We start from the raw sequence: 16,419 nt of genomic DNA, 5'->3' as shown, positions 1-16,419 counted from the left end.
GGTGGGGCCTGAAGAAGGCAAGTTAAGAGGCGCCAGGTGACCAAGGTCAGCATCTACAGTGTAGGTCGTGTTGACTGTGTGTGCCCTTGATATGAAGAGGTGAGAAGATACCTCACCTCTGGTCTTCCTCCCAAAAGCCCATGACTCCAGAGTGACCATGAGGAAAACATCAGGCACATCCAACTGAGGGGCATTTAGGGAATCCCTGGTGGTCCTGCTCAGAACTGTCAAGGTCATCAAAACCAGGAGTGTCTGAGAAACTGTCACAGCCCATAGGAGCCTCAGGAGACAGGACTCAGTGCCACGTGGGGCCCTGATGGCGTCCTGGAATGGAACGTGGACAATGGGGAAAATTCAGGCCATCTGAGTAAAGAGTGGGCATTGGTTAGTAACTGCGCACCCGCCTCAGGTCATCAACTAGACAAATGTGCCCTCCCGATGTAAGATGTTAGTAATAAGGGGAGACTGGTGTAAAGAAAGAGTTTACTTAAAGATAGTGTCAGGGAAGGCTGGTGGGTGGCAGGGGTTTCACGGCACGGCTCTCGGGCCAGCGTGGCCTCTGCACCCATGTCTGCCTCGTGTGGTGACCACGGCTGGTGTCAAGACCCAGGTGCCCCCTGCCAGGGAGAGGCCGGAGCCTCCACGCCCTGGCCAGCGGCCACCCAGTTCCTCAAAGCCGGGCGCTGGGGGCCCAGCCCGCTCCGGGTCAGGCCAGGGCCTGCCTCCTGCCCACAGCAGGTCCTTTGTTCTCTCCTGGACCTGACGTTTAGAGGTGAGCTGCTCTCCCGGCTGGTGAGGGAGCTGGTTTCCAAACACAAACACCATCATCTCTCTGCCAGGTGAACCTGAGAAAGGGAGCAGCTCGGCGGGGACAATGGGCCTCTTTATAAGCCGCTCCAAAATGCAGAGTCCGGGGTAGTAGGCTTGCAGGGGAGTCAGGTGTTCGTGGCGGTGGCCCAGGGCCCTCCTAATCCTGTTATCCGCTCGGGTCGGGGGTTGACGCACGGGAAACAGGACGAGATTGGCTGTCCTCCGAGGATGGCTGAATACAGCGGAGACAGTCTACGCGGCCGTGTCGAGCCGGCTGCTCCTTTAGTGGTTTTCTTCTGCCACGGGCTGGCCTAGGGCCCGGCACCACCACGCACGCAGCCCGGGGAGTCACTGCGGGCTCATTCGCATGCAGGCCCTGGGCCCTGCGCTTCAGTTAGTCATCTTAGAAGGGAAGGCTTTCGTTCTTTGTTTAAATATGTTTTCATTGATTTTTTTTTAGAGAGAGGGAGGAAGGGAGAGGGAGAGGAAGATAGAAACATCGATGAGAGAGAAACACAGATGGGCTGCCTCCTGCACACCCCCTACTGGGCATCTAGCCCGAAACTCAGGCATGTGGCCTGACCAGGAATCAAACCAGTGACCTCTTGGTGCAGGGGCGACGCTCAGCCCACGGAGCCATAGCGGCCGGGCGGCAGGGCTTTCTCAGGACTCGGCTCGGGAGAGCAGACGCACAAACACAGGACTCCGGGACCTACCCTCTTCCCGCCCGGCCCACCTCCAACCTGTGCACAGGAGCGGCCTGGGGCTCGTTCACGAGCAGATTCTGGCCTGGCAGGTCTGGAGAGCAGGCTGCCGATCCAGAGGACGCTTTGAGTAGCCAGGGGCTCCGTGATCAGCCGGGGTGTGGTCTGGGCAGGTGGGGAGGTGGCCTCCGGGAGGACTGGGGCTCATGCTTTGTGCCTTGGGAGTTGGGTCTGAAATGTTGTCAGGTGGATAAACTGGAAGATAAGCTTGAATGTGAGTTAAGGGACAAGATTCATCTGGGAAGAGATGAGAGGGGGTGGCAGGTGGGAGGGGAGGGAGGTTGGGAGGCGTCTGGCCGGCTGTGTGCACGTCCGGTTCGGCTCCGTCAGGGAGAACAGCTGTGAGCACTCGGCTGGCTCGGGCTGTGGGCCTGAGGCTGCCTGTCCTTAGTGCTTCCCGCTTGTTGGCCACTCCCCACAGCAGCCCCTTCTGGAGATGAGGCAGGTCTGCCGCCTGCCTGAGGCTCCCCCCCCCAGGAGAAGGTGAACCCTGGACCCCTGAACCCCGGCCGTCCAGAGACCTGCGGCCACATGGGGACGGGCGGCCTTCCCCATGTGCTGTGTTCACGCTTCAGACCGGAGCTTGGGTCCCTCTGCCAGGTGAGCGCCAGAGGCCTGTGTGTGCCCGCCGTTGCCCTTCTCACTTGGTGTCCTGACCGCACTGGGGGCCGCTCACGAACCCCTTCCCTGCTGTCTGGGCGTTCCAGAAGGTTCTTCACCTCTCCACCCCGCTTCTCACATCCAAGCCTGCGGATCTGCTCCCCGACGAGACTCACAGCAGATTTCAGTTCAAACCTCAGCTCTCCCCATGTAGTGCCTAAGGGATGCCGGAGAAACACACCCCGGTCCCCTCCTCACTCTCAGGAGGAGCCAGCACTGCAGCTAGTGGAGCGTTTTTCTAGAAAACGCCAGGGTTTGGGGTGCTAGACTTCCAAGGGGTCGTCATTCCCTTTGAAGAGGCCGCCCAGAGAGCCGCCGTCGCCGGGGCCTTGCGGGGTTTGCTCTCCTGCGCTGATGGCAACTCCCCATCACCCGTGGCTCATCTACGCTGTGCGTGCTCTTGCTCCAGCTCAGAAGCGCTCGTCACTCATTCATTTATCAAACATTTGAGAGCCTGAGACGTTGGGGTGTGGAGATGGGGGCAAAAGCAGGGCCCGGGGCACCCCCCAGCTGTCAGCCACGGGCCGAGCTGGTGCACGCTTGGGCAGTTTGCACCCCTGGCCGGAGCCGTGAGCTCCGGTTGCGCCCCTTCCCTGCTTCGGGCGTCTCCCCGAAGCCCGTGCAGAATGTCCTTTTGTTCGAAGTATTGGCATGACTGAATCCACCCTGCAGCCAAACAGGATGTGGTCTGGGTGGCTCCCAGCTTCCAGCTGCCGATGGCTCTTGTTTTCAGATGATGCCTCGAGAGGGACAGAGCCCCACCACAGGGCTCTTCGAGGCCTTGGAGGGCGGCCCTGGGTAAGGAGGAGGCTGAGGTCTGCGGAGGCCACAACCCGCGCCTCGGTTACAGTGACAGAGCCGGCAAGGGTGGGGCAAAGCCTGGGAGTCATCACCCAGCCCGGGAGGAGGCTGCCAGGTGACGCTGGAGGCCTTTGGATTTGGTTTGGCGACGAGCGAGAGAAGGGATTCCAGGTGGACCACACTGCCAGGTCGGGGCCGGTGTTTCTTTGCAGGGCGAGGCGAATGCACAGCAGGCGGGCATTTCCCAGGTCCCCCGGGGCTCAGGGTACCTCTCCCGACCATTCCATGGGGTGCCAGGGGGCCACACCATGAGGTCCCTGTGTCTTGAGATATTAATAATACTTGGAAATATTTGAGAGGAAAAGAAAATCACAGAAACCGTGGTCACTCTTACAGACTGTGTAGCCACTACCCGGGCCACGAAGCAGAACTTAACCCGTAAGTCTGCAGTTCCTGGTGCCCCCGCCCAGCCCCATGCCCTTCTCGCCTGCCTCCCCAAAACCTGTTCGATATGCAGTAAGCATTGGAGTGTCCCGTCTTGAATTTTGTGGCTGTCATTCCCTCGTGTTTATAATTTTACCACATAGCAATGAACACGTGGCCCTGTGCGATAGTATGTGTTTTCACCTCTGTGTAAATGGAACTGTGCCCATGAGTAGCTGGCCGGCTCTGATGGGGCCCCCGGTGATCCCCGCCTCCCTGTACGCACAGCCGGGGTGCTGGCCGCCCAGGTGTGGCCGGCCTGATAGAACTCATCGGGGGTGACGGAGGCCTCGCCCACGACTAGATTAAGACGGTGGCTTCCTCCTCAGTGACGGGCTTTCCGTCTCGCTGGCTTCGATGCAGCGAGCAGCCGCATGGACCCCAGGTGGCAGGGGGCTGAGGTCCTCAGCTGATGTCATTTTGGGGGCGGTCTGGTCTGATGGATTTGAGCCGGTATCTGACTCATGTTTAACCTGTGCTTTCCTTATTATTAGCCATAAACCGGTGCTTATTGGCTTTTTCTGATGCAAAGATGCTTTTCATGGGTTTTGCCCATTTTTCGTACTGAATCGTAGTTCTTTGGAATTTTCTGGAAAATAAGCCTTTCTTGGCTGTAAGCCTCGAAAATGTTGCTACCCCGTTTGTCCCCCAGCCACGTGGGCTTTAAAAGTCCAATGAGACGGGTTCCGAATTCTGTCCCAGGGGGGTGATCCGCAGGCTCGTTTGGGAGGTGTTCCCACTTCGGGCCTGTCGTCCCCTCGTCCCGGCGCCGTGCCTGGGAAATTGGCCCCCGCTTACCGTAACTATTGGACGCTGCCTTCCTGAAGCGAGCGGCTCCCTGGGTGCCCCTCCGGGGCTCTCCCTCTGGTCCGGGGGTACTTTCCTATTCAAACACCGCGTTCTGGTCCCTTAGTTTGGAGGAATCCGTGAGTCAGCATCGCACCTTGGGCTCAGCCCTCCGCAGGGGGCTGTGGACCCTGGGGTGACCGCCTTCCCGAAGGAACACGGGGTCTGGGGAGGGTGCCCGGCCATTCAGCGCGAGTGCGTTCCTGGGGAAAGTTAAAATTAGAAAGAGCGGCTACACTTCCTGCCCCTCGTGGGCTCGCGTTTGTTTTCACAAGGATTCTTCTGGTAACAATCTGGCGGAATGGGAGGTGAAGTCATGGTTTCAGGATGGAGGTGATCGGTCTCCATGGCGATCTTTGTTGTCGGAGGGCCGATGCTTTGTTTGTGAATTCTTGAAGAATTATGAGGGAATGGAAAAATAGTGTTGACACCGCCCCTTTTTACAACTGGCAAGAAATGGTTTATGTATTTAAAAGCGTTTTAATGGGAAGTAAATCTCACGGAGAGCACCTTTGTAAGTGAGGCCTGGAAGAAGTCGTTAGCCCTGCAGTGAACTTGGCTCCCGATCACCCCTCCGCCCTGCCCAGGCCATCCCCCACCTCTCCCTTCTGTGACTTTCCCTCTGAGTGGCACAGTCTGGGGGGCCACTCCTATATCGCCCTGAGGGTGCCAGGTTTAGCAAATAAAATGGCAGGACACTCAGAAACATGTGACCATGTGGGACACACATACACTAATTAAATTGTGTATCTGAAATGCAAGTTTAACTGGGTGTCCTGCATTTTATCTGGAGACCCTAACCCCTCCCTTCACCCCTGGCTATACTTCATTTTTGGTCCTTGATTTTGGTTACTTGTGGTGCCTGGGCCTGCTCTTGTGGGCTGGTGGCACTTGCTGGCAGACCTGTGGCTTCGCTGGGTTTGTCCATTTCTGTGTTTGGACACGTCATCCCACTGGCGCTGGACCGGCTGCTCTTCCTGTCGTGGCAAAGCCTGTGGTCACTCAGTCGTGAGTATGCTGTGCCCGAGTTGGGGCCTGACCTCCTGGTCTGTCTGATGCAAGCCCGGGAGCTGGAGGGCACTGCAGGATGTCAGGGCATCTTCCCCAGGGAGCTTGAGTGCTCGTCAGAGACTCGCCCCCAGGGAACCCGAGGCTGCAGGCTGGGAGCTCACCTGCGCTGGCCTTTGCTGGGGGGTGGGAGAGGTGTCACTGACACCTGGAATCGCGGTGGGTGGGAGCTGGGCCTTTAGGAGGGTCCCTTCAAGAGGAGGTGGGGGGTGCGCAGGGTTAGGGTGGGCCCCTGGCCTGGCCAGGGTGAAGGAAATTGGCAGGAGGAGCTAAGGAGCCTGGAGGTGGGACAGGGCCAGCCCGGGGGAGCCCTGGAATGGGCAGGTGGCAGGAGGACGCGGGCGCCGTGTGTTCACGAGCAGAGAGGGGTGTGCTGAAGGGAGCGAGAGGGACAGCGGGCTTGGGGGAGATGCACCTGGGACCAGTCAGAAGGCAAACTGATGCGCAGATTCCAGGTACCGGGGGACTTTGTTTCACAGTCAGGAACCAGGTCCTGCTCATGGACATCTTACTGTGCATCAGGTGCGGGCCGGGGGCTGGGATACAGCAGCGAAGGAGGCAGGTGAGCTCCTGCCTCCAGACGGTGCAGGTTCACCTGTCACAGATACTATGCTGACCCCTCGAGGGGGTTCTGTAGCCTTTTACTGAGTCCCTGCTGTGTTCCAGGCAGTCTGGTCTGGGTGACCCCTTGTCCTCATGGAGCACTTGTTCTGGAGGGGAAGGAAATGAGCACACCATAGACCGGGGATGTCGGGAGTGGTGCCTGAGGCCGGGTGAGGGAGTGAGGAGTGGAAGGGTGCTGTTTTAGGTGGAGAATGTGGCGGCTGAGTAAGGACCCTGCAGACGGGCCCATCCTAACCCCTAGAACCTGCCGCTGTCACTTTATGTGGCAGAGAGGACTTTGCACGTGTGTTTAAGGCTCTTGAGATGGAGGGATTACCCTGGATTATCCAGATGGGCCCAAAATATAATGTAATGACAAGTATCGCTTTGAAAACAATTTTTTTTAAGTATTGCCATTTTATTTATTTATTTATTTACATTGATTTGAGAGAGAGAGAGAGAGAAATATCTATCCTTTGTGTCCCGCACACACCCTGACCAGGATTTGAACCTGCAACCTGGTATATGCCCTGACCAGTAGTTGAACCTCCACCTTTTGGTGTAAGGCACAATGCTCCAACCAACTGAGCCACACTGGCCAGGGCTTAAAAGCTTTTTAAAAAAAAATTCAGTCCGGCCAGGCTTGGCTCAGCGGTTGAGCATCGACCTAGGATCCAGGAGATCGGGGTTCTATTCCCGGTCAGGGCACATGCCCGGGTTGCGGGCTCCATCTCCCGTTGGGAGTGTGCAGGAGGCAGCCAATTAATGGCTGTCTCATCATTGATGTTTCTGTCTCTTTCTCTTCCTCTCCCTTCCTCTCTCTGAAACCTATAAAGATATATATATTTTTAAAAATTATTTATTGACTTTTAGAGAGAAAGAGAGAGATCAGTTTGTCGTTCCACTTACTTATGCATTCATTGGCTGCTTCTTGTATGTGGATCGAACCCGCAACCTTGGCATCATCGGGATGATGCTCTAACCAATAGCCACCCAGCCAGGGTCTGACAAGAGCCATTTTAAAAGCGAGGCAAAGGGAGACCCGACTACAGAGGAGAAGCCCATGAGATGATGGAGACGGAGATTAGAGCGATGCACTTTGGAGGGGGAGGGAAGGACCACGAGGCAGGAACGCGGGTGCTGCTGGAAGCTGAGACAGGCAGGTAAGTGGGTTCTCCCCTTAGAGCCCCCAGAAGGAACCAGACCTGCCCCGACCTTGACTGTAGCCCAGCGACACTGGTTTCAGATTTCTCACCTCCAGGCTACAGGAGAATAAATTTGTGTTTTAAGTCACAAAGTTGCCGGCAATCTGTTATAATGGCCCTAGGAATGTAACGGGGGCCTAGGGGTTGGAGCCCTAACTCTCGGAGGGCCGGGCGGGCTCCCTGCTGACATGGGCTGGGCCTGTGGGGCCTGGCTGGGACCTAGGCCCGGCTGAGAGTCGGGAATTCCTTGGGAACTGCGCGCTCTGGTTGCCTCCAGCCTGGATGGGGCCGCAGTGAACGTATATAGCATTTTTAATATAAAAATGTCAGGTGTGGTATAAATGCCCTTTGCTTTCCTCCAGCTTTAGTTGAGTATAAATGTAACTTACTGAAGGCACAGAATACTTCCTCGGCTTCCTGTACTAGGAATTTCTAACACTGTAAAATAGCCCGCTAGCTCTGAGCAGACTGACCAAGAACTTGCTGATTTATATCACCAGCCCTGTTTGCGTCTTGGTGGAAAGGCCCAGCGTCCAGTGCCTGTTTCACTCTGTCATCTGTTCTGGATGGGACCCCCGAAAGCCGAGCCTGGGGCAAGGACTTGGGGGCTGGTTGCTGGGGGAGAGGTGTCCTCCCAAAGCAGGAGCGGGGAACTGGGAGACTAAAGTGGGGAAGGGGGAAGGCAAAGGCTGGGTGAGTAACTGAGCTCGTGGTCACCACTCCAGTGGTCCGCTGGCCTCTGGGTTGCCTTCTTCAAACTTGCATTCTTTAATTTAAAAATAAACATACAACTATTTTTTGAAGATTGCATTTTTAAAAGTATCTTGTTTAAAAAGTAGGCTATTCCCCGAGGTTGGGACCGCCTTGCGTTTCTGGCTGACTTTGTGCTGGTCTCTACAGAGAGATTAGAAACTGAGGATTCATTTGGGGGAAATATATAAAAATATGGAATGGTTCTTTTATGACTTCATTCGGGTCTTGGGCTTCAGAGGATGTCTGTTCCAGAAATTTTGTTTCTGACCCAGTTTCTGTCTGTGCTTTGAGGGCATGGCCTGTGGTCGGAAGAGGGGACGCCGGCAGGTCAGATGGCTGGTGGCGCTCCTCGGGGACAGCTCTGTCTGCGAGGACACTGTGAGGAAGGGTTAGCTGGGGATTCTGGGAGAAAAGGAAGAGCCCTTGAACACCACAGGTGTGGGGACCATGGTGACAGCATCAGATCACTGTCACCCGCCCGCCCAGCGCTGAGGATATGGGTGGTCGAGTCAGGATCTGAACCCATGCCCAAATAGGGTCTGGGCTTCAACACAGGACCTGTCCGAAGTGTTCGCAGCTCTCAGCATCTGACGGGGAGCTGTTTGCTCCGCGCCCTCTCCAGGACTCGCACAGACGCTCCCCGCGCCTGGTCCGAGCAGGACACGCGCCTTCCCCCCACTCGAACAGCCTCGGGAGTTTTCATAACTTCGGTCCTGGAAGGAGGAAAGAAGACATCGGGACCCGCCCAGCGTTCTGCGCCCTCCCTGGGGGACACCCTGTCCCACCGCAGCCTGCCTGGTCTCCCTTTGTTTGCTTTGCCCTTGGCCGTGGTTCTGCTGTCAGTCGCTGGTGCCCGCTTTGCCCACTGCAGCGGGTGTGCTCCCAGCTGCCCGCTTCTTGATCTCGGTCGGTCGTTGAAACCGTGGAGCCTTAGTTCTTTCATTTGCTGAAGGGCCCACACCAGCGGTTTTCCAGGGGCGGTCCAGGGACCGAGTTAGGAATGCACATTTTCAGGCCGGACCCTGGCCTCGGGGTGGAGCCCAGCGGCCTGTTTTTAAGCCCTCCCAGCGTGGAGTCGGATCCCACCGATGTTTACAACCACCGCCTTATTCAAATGGAAGACGTTTTTTGAGGTTTCTGCCACGTATTTGGCACTACGTATCTGGTCTTTTATGTGTCGAAGAAGACAAAGGCGGAGTCCCACCCTCGACGTGATCCGCAGGCCGGTGGAAAAGACAAGAGAAAAAGCCACCTTAAGCGGGGATACCCCCCCGCATGGCATGGAGAGCCCTGCTTGCCACTTGAGGAAACTGAGGCCCGGAGTCCAGGTGAATGATTTAGCAAAGGTGATGGAGCTGGTAGGGGCAGAGCTGACCTGAAACCCACGGTGTGACGCGGGATCATCTCAGAGGGCCTGCGTTTGCAGGCCGCCTCCCGCCACCTGGAGCCGTCTCCCCGCCGATTCACGGAGAAGGTTTTGGGTCCGAAACAGGGCTTCCTCCATCAGCCTCTCAGGGGTGATTGTCACGACCTGGACTTGAACCTCCGGCCCGGGCCCCACTGCGAAAGCCCCAGGTCAGTGAGTTGGAAACGCTGCTCAGAGCCTGGAAGGACACGTTTGTTTTTTTAAAAACGGGACGGTGGTTTCTGAGTGTCGTTGGACAGCAGTGTTTTGCACGAACTCATGAGCGTGATGCTTCCCCTGATTCCCAGTTTAATACCAGGCAGGAGCGTAAGGACACGGGGGGGACAGCCCGAGTGCAGAGCCCTCCTCGAGCTTACTCTCCCTTCCTCCAGTGTTTAACGGGGTCCCGTTTGCCGGCCCCTTGTAGCCACGCGCCTTTGTCGGGTCTGAAATCCTCCCCGGGGGTCGTAGAAGCTGCTCTTGGCTCACGGCGGCTGTTCGTTCATGTAAATCAAATACATGGAAGTTCCCATGACGGGCTCCCCAGCTCCAGCCGGAGGGGGCACAAGCACACGGGCGGGGGGGGGGGAGGCAGCAGCCGCCTGGCCAGGCTGTGGGAGTCCTCGTGCCTGAGAGCGGGCTCGGGGAACCCCCAGCGCCCCCGCCTCCCACCCCGGCGGACAGAAGCCTCGCCCGGGGAGGGACCCGGCCACGCCGGCCGCAGTGAGCTTAGCCCTGGCGGGCGCGTGTCAGGCGCCGCGTGGGAGCCCACAGGTGTGTGGAGCGAGCGGCCGGACACAGAACGAAACCGTTGTGGGTGTCTGGCTGTTTGCTCAATAAATGCCTCCCCTTTGTGCTTCAGTATAGGAGGGGCAGAGGCGTCCTTTCTGAAACGTGAAGTGTTACGTAACCACAGGGAAGCAAGCGAGCCAGCCGTGTTCTGCGAAGAGCATTTCCCCACGTGAATCGGGCGAGATGTCACACTCCCGCTTGGCTGTGTCATCCACCACAAGGCTGTTTTCACGAGCAGTTTCCAGGGCGATGATTTCAATAGCATTAAACAGAAAGGCCGTCGCCAGCCTCCCCAAGCGTTACTGTCTCGAGTTTGTAAGTTGGTTGTCTTAGGGTTTCTCCCACGAAGAGTGAAAATGCTCTGTCCTGAGCATCCCTTGCATAAGGACCGATCCTTGTCAGGTATGCAGGTGGGGGGCTCCTGTCTGCCCGAGGAGGCCGGGAGCCCTTCCCTCTTGACCTCAGAGCCAGCTCTAGGCAGCAATTTTGACCTGATGAAGGCTACCTTCTGGGCCACGTCTGTCTTCGTTTCTAGCCACACCTCACACCTTCCTGTTTTCTTCCCTTCCCTGTGGCCATCTCTCATGACACTTGCCAAGAATTGGTGTCTAGCCACACGCCCATGGGTGCATGCCACTTCCCTCTCCACCTAATCCACCCACCCTGGGCCTCACTGCATGCCTGCTCACAGCCAGCCTCCCCTCTCAAGCCCGCACACCAACACCAAGTGGTCAGAGGGCTCTGTGCGCCCCAGTCCCTGCGTGCCCCAAAGTCCAGCAGGACATCACGACATCTGGGTCAGCCTGGTTGGGCAGCACTGGGTCCTCCCATATTGGGCATGAGATGTGAGTTTACCTGTCTGGGAACCTGCCAGGGGGCCGTGTGAGGAATACAGCTCAGCTCAGGCCTGTAACCAGGGGAGAGCCCCAAGGAGCAAGGCCCCGACCCAAATGCTCAGGGACTTGGCACTCAAAGCAGCGGTGAGTCAGGATGTTGGAAAGAACTGCTCTTTGTAAGGGAAGACACCTGGCAGCTCAGCGGAGTTGAGACGGGAGACGGTCGGGCTGCAGCTGCTCAGCTGTGGCTTATTTTGTGCCTGGGAGCTGGGCTTGGGGGAGCCTGGGGTGGGGTGAGCTCAGGAGGGTGCAGGGGGTGCCGAGGACACACAGGTGCTCTTTGCGGGCCCTTGCCAGTCCCCTACCTGCCTCTCATCCAATATTGGCCCCGTTACCTCAGCCCAGGTGTGGGGGTAGAAAGGAAAGGAGGCCCCCAAATTCTCAGGCTGGTGTAGTGACTTTTGAGGAGTCACTTTGAAAAGTCAGAAGAAAACAAAACGACACCCACACACTGTCAAACAAATTGGAAAGAAGGAAGTCCAAGGAAGCAGCAGAACACCCATAAATCCACTTCCGAGAGGCCCCTGCTCACAGCCTCGCTTCCCCTGGTGTTTTCAGTTCCCTTTCCCCCTTTAAGATGAGGTTCTCCACGGCCTGTCCGGACGCAGGTCTCCTGGCCCCCCAGAGCGCTTGTTCCGTTCTCAGAATAACCTGGGTCTTCCTGGGACCTGCGAGCCACACGGTGGACGCGTCCAGAATAAATGTGGTGGGCACACGGAGGCCCCTTGTCCCCCGTGTCCTGAGCATCCTGCCCCACCCCCCGTCTCTCCTTGGCCTTGGGGACCTGATCCCTTGCATGTTTCAGTGTTTCCTCCGTCGCTGCCTCCTCCGTGGAGCTCCCTGGCGGGGATGGAGCCGTCCCCTCTGCCCGTGGGGTTTCTCACATCGCTGCACCTTTGCGAGAGGTCTCTACTGCGAGATTCGCCGTATCCGTGCGCGATGGGCTTTCCTTCCGGTTGATTCCCTTCCTGCTCCCCCGCCCCCCCTTTCTGCACATCTGGAATTTCTCTTACTGCTGAAGCCCCGGGGGGAAGCGGTGTCCTGAAAACTAGCCAGCTGTCCTGGCCTCACAGAGGAGACTCCTCACCTCCTCACAGGCTCATTTTAATTGCATGTGAAATATGTATGCAGGGGAGGGGCTGTTCTGGGCCGTCTGTTAGGGATGCCGGGGGCAGGCCCAGTGGCCTTGATTTGGGGAAGGTGTCCAGAGTGGATTCCACCTTCCCTTTCCCAGCTTGACCTCAAAAGCCCAAGCCCCCCCCCCCCCATGACCCTGTCCACAATGCCAGCCTGGATGTGGGTGGCTGAGAGGGCCACAGGGTGGTGACCTTCAACCCACTCCTCTCTTGTCATCGTCAAACTGTTTATGGGATCTGCCACGGATGTGGGCTGGGTACTTAGCACCTTAGTGCTCTGTGACTTGACCACCTCCTGGTGACCCCGCCATGTGGGGAGGAGCCCCGCTGCTGGGAGGCAATTGGAGTGTCTTTAGGGTTGAGCCCATCAGATGCCTCTGTTAGCTGACACTGCCAGTCTCTGCAGCAAGGGAGGGGAGTGGACACAGGTCACTGTGCAGGAGGCCTGTGGGGACACTGTTGAGACCAGCCCCACGGGAGGGAGACAGGCATGGGCAGAGGAGAGTGGGCTGCCCTGCGGTCTCAGCAAAGCCCTTCGAGACCTGCAGGAGCTCTGACCTGGGGGATCCTTGTGAATTCTCAGTAGGTGGAGCAGGTGAGGGTCCACCTTTCTCCCTGCACAGTGGCCCCACGGAGGGCAGGTCTAGGAAAAGGTCCTGCCGGTCACACTCCCAGCAGCGGGATGGAACGGGCACGTGGGTGCCACCCTGTAGCGTCCACCACTGTCCTCCCTGACTGTGCGGCTGCTCTCGATGTGGAAGAGTCTCGGAGGGAAAGCAGACGTGGGTTTTGGGACTGAGCGAGACTGAACCTTAGTCACGGTTCTCTTTTTGTCTTGCAGCATCTCCCTCCTTTTCTGGGTGGAAGGCCGGGCCCTGGGACTCCGCCCCTGACGTCGGGAGCTGGTGGCCTGCTGCAGGTAAGCGATGCACACAGGCGTTTGCAAGGGTCGCTGTACCTGGGCCCACTGCATAGGGACAGCCATGTCCTGGCCAAGGGGCACAGACCCGTGTGGGGAGATGAGCCCCGTGCACGTGCCCAGCAGCTCGGGAGGGAGAAAAAGCTTCCAGAAGCTCCTGGTGGCCCTTGGCCTTTCAGGTCACTGCAGACTCTCCCTCCGGACTCTATCTTCACAGGAAGGTCAGATGTCAGCGATGTGCCTGACACCAGGGTTCCCAGAACAGCCCCTCGTTTCTGTTTACTTTCTGTGACTTCCCCTCTGTCGCTGCCAATGGAACGTTCTCGCTTTACCCAGAACCAGACAGCCCAGGTTGGCCGTCCTGTTGTGTTTGCACAAAGGAGTTATTCTTACCACGTAAGAGGTTACGAGCTCCAAACAATGGCCAGCAGTGGCCGGTGGGAGCTGAGGGACCTCCAGTGGCCCTGTGGTTCCGGGTCACTCTCCCCACACACATACTGGGGCTCCGGGACCGGCCTGTCCTTGGAACACAATAGCAGAAAATGTTAGAAGGAAGCAGCAGCCAGGCTCATGAGGAATAGCTGGAGGCGGTTGGAACTCCCAGCAGAAGGGACAGAGTAAATGACACCCTGCTGGAGTGTCCTGGGGGCTTTCTTGGCGCCGGTTCTGTTCTGAGCAATGGAAGGAAACCGTCTATTGTGAAGTCAGTGGGGCGCGATCGGCTGCGTACTGTGTTGTGATGTGTTGCAGCCTCCACGTATTTAAAACAACCACAGCGTGTTTCCTCCCCGGTGGAAGGGCGGGGAGAATCCAAATGGGCATTTGCATCACCCTGGGCAGGGGTGGTGGTTGGGGATCTGAGAGGGAACAGCTCCCTGCCGCTCCCTTTCGGGGTCCCCCAGTCACGGGGGGCGGGGGGCAGCCTGAATTATTGCAGGATCCCCTGTTCGACTCAGGGAGGAGATTTTGGCCCAACTCTCTTCTAACTACTTTGACACCAGCACTGGCCTGTGCTTCAGCGGAGAGAACGGGAGGGGCGCCTGCAGGTTTAGGATGGAAAGAATGTTAGGGACCCCACAGGTTACGACCCCGGGGCTTTTCTTAGTGAAGTGAATTCCGGAGTGTTCTGGGGACTTAAAATACTTCTGCCAGGGACAGGAAGCAGCCCCAGGCAGCCTGCCTTATAAGTGCAGCCCCCTGGCGCGGGCTGTGGTCTGTTTGGGTGGCGGTGAGACCCAGGAGAGGCGGCCACATTCCTGGCATTCCTCTGGCCGGGCACTGGCCGGAACACGGGCGTTTTGAAATCAGAAGCAAGTATGCAGCATGGCTCTCGCTCCAGGCTCCGGAGACACAGCAGCACGGCTTCCTGTCCGACCCCACGGGTCTCGCCCCTGGCTTTGAGGCACGGCTCCCCACTGTGGGCCCTGCCTGGGGCCCCTCCCTGGCTCCAGCAGCTCCCTGGGTGTCAGTCATGTGGTTTGCTTTTGCTGGCACTGAGCCAGACTCACCAGAGCAGCAGGACGTCTGGGAACAGGACACAGGAGGGTGAGACAGGGCCTGGCTATCTCCAGATGGGCCCCAGCGGTGCCCTCTGTCTCTACCTGGGCATGAAGGGCTGGCCCCTGGGAGCCAGGAGAGGGAGGCTCGCCTTTGCCTGCCTTGGAGACGGCAGAGTGGACTTGTGTCTCAGCGTTTAAAGAGACCATCCCTGGCTGTGGCAAAACTGGCGTCTTGACACATTTGGCCGACTTTTGTGGCTTTTTCCCCCAGAAACATAAATGCAGTGTTTTCTCTGTGCTTCATAATCAAGATCTGATTTGTCTCAAGTTCATTGTGAGATGGAGCTTCCCAGGGTTTCTGTTTCTACATCCAGAGTTTTGCTGGCCCCCGGTTTTGTGATTTGCATGTAATTCTGCAACTCGGGGTCAGGATCTCAACCTGTTAGTGGTCCCGCTGTTGATAGTGTATTAAGTTCCGCGGCCACTGCTGCTCAGGATGGTATCAGGGCCAGGAGAGGGAGGGGGGAGCTGACTCGCTGCCCTTCACTCTAAGACGGGGTGAATGAGGGATGTAACCGGAAATAGCAGAGCTTGTCCCCAGAGCTCCTTTTTCTCAACAGACTGAGAAAAATGCCTCCTCGAATGTCAGTGTGCATCTTCTTTTATGCCTGTGGAATTAAGGAGGGATCGTCAGGAGGATTACGCGAAGCTGGGAGAAAGCGGGGAGAGATTGGATTACAGAGCGGTGGTGACGGCTCATTTCAAAAGTGCGTTAACCCAGATGCGCAGAAACAATGGACAGGGCTGGCTTCGGGCCAAGACGGGCCATTCAGAAGTGATAGGCCGGCCGAGGCTGTGACTACCCACCCTGACCTGCCCAGTCAGGAATTTATGATCCCATCACCCGGTGGTACCCCTTGTGGTCCACAGTCTGACCTCCCCGAGACCCGGGGAGGGGAGCCCCGCAGCCCCGCATGAGCCTGAGACGTTACTCGGCCCCCTTCCAAACCTTTGCATGAACATGCCCCACACGTAGCTGCTTCAGAAACGGCTGCCGTTGGAGGAGTGAGGTCATGAGCCATGAAGAGAAGCCCGGGGCGTGTGGACAGACCAGACACCTGAGCCACACCCCCAACGGCCCCCAGCCACCCTCAGCACCCCCCCAAGCCCCCCCAGCCACCCCCAGCCCGCTAGACTAAAAATGGCATTTGTATCCTTTGTTCAGAGGCTGTGTTTGGCCTGGTAAACAGCCTGCCTTTCCACGCTTCTTAAATAAAGCAGGCTGTGTCAGGACTGGGAGAAATTTTTAGCATACTTGAGGCTTTGGAGATAAAAGGTGTGAATGGAGAAAGAGTCTACCGCTGTTTATTTCCAGAGCCTTCCAGTCTCTACTGAAACCTGCTCCGACTCACAAAGAAAGTTCCAGTCTAATCAGAGGGCCCGGGCTTTCCTGTCCCGGCTGGAGTTTCCCCCCTTTGTTGGTTGTTGTTTGGAGCTGGCTGGGCAGCTGCAGTTTAGGAAGCTTCCAGTGAAGGCGGCTCATTCTCAGGCCAGGAAAGTGCCTCTGCACAGAGCCATAGCTTTGGTCTTGTTTTTAAACGAATTTCGGTTATGAGCACATAAGCGCACTTTGCATAAGTTAATTTCCTTGGACCTCAGTTTCCTCATCTGCTGAAATGGAGTTAGCCTCTTAGATGGTTCTCAAAGGTGAAAGGAAAGGAGAGGACAGGCGCTCGGACTTGCTCAAGAAGTAAAAAGGAGAGATTCGGACACCGAGAG

General features: G+C 57.3%; 1 protein-coding gene across 1 annotated transcript in view; it reads left to right on the top strand.

Annotated features, from left to right (window-relative positions):
• SH3BP4 (SH3 domain binding protein 4) overlaps window positions 1-16,419 on the top strand; it is a 60,456-nt gene that overhangs the window by 18,461 nt on the left and 25,576 nt on the right. The window contains exon 2 of the mRNA XM_087819499.1: window positions 13,064-13,141. The gene's annotated coding sequence lies outside the window, so the exon portion shown is untranslated. The remainder of the gene's footprint in view (window positions 1-13,063; window positions 13,142-16,419) is intronic.

Source organism: Miniopterus natalensis, chromosome 8 (assembly GCF_054644295.1).
Source record: "Miniopterus natalensis isolate mMinNat1 chromosome 8, mMinNat1.hap1, whole genome shotgun sequence".
Lineage (NCBI taxonomy): Eukaryota > Metazoa > Chordata > Mammalia > Chiroptera > Miniopteridae > Miniopterus > Miniopterus natalensis.
Note: the sequence above shows the minus strand (reverse complement) of the source record. Positions and strands in the feature narration are given on the sequence as shown.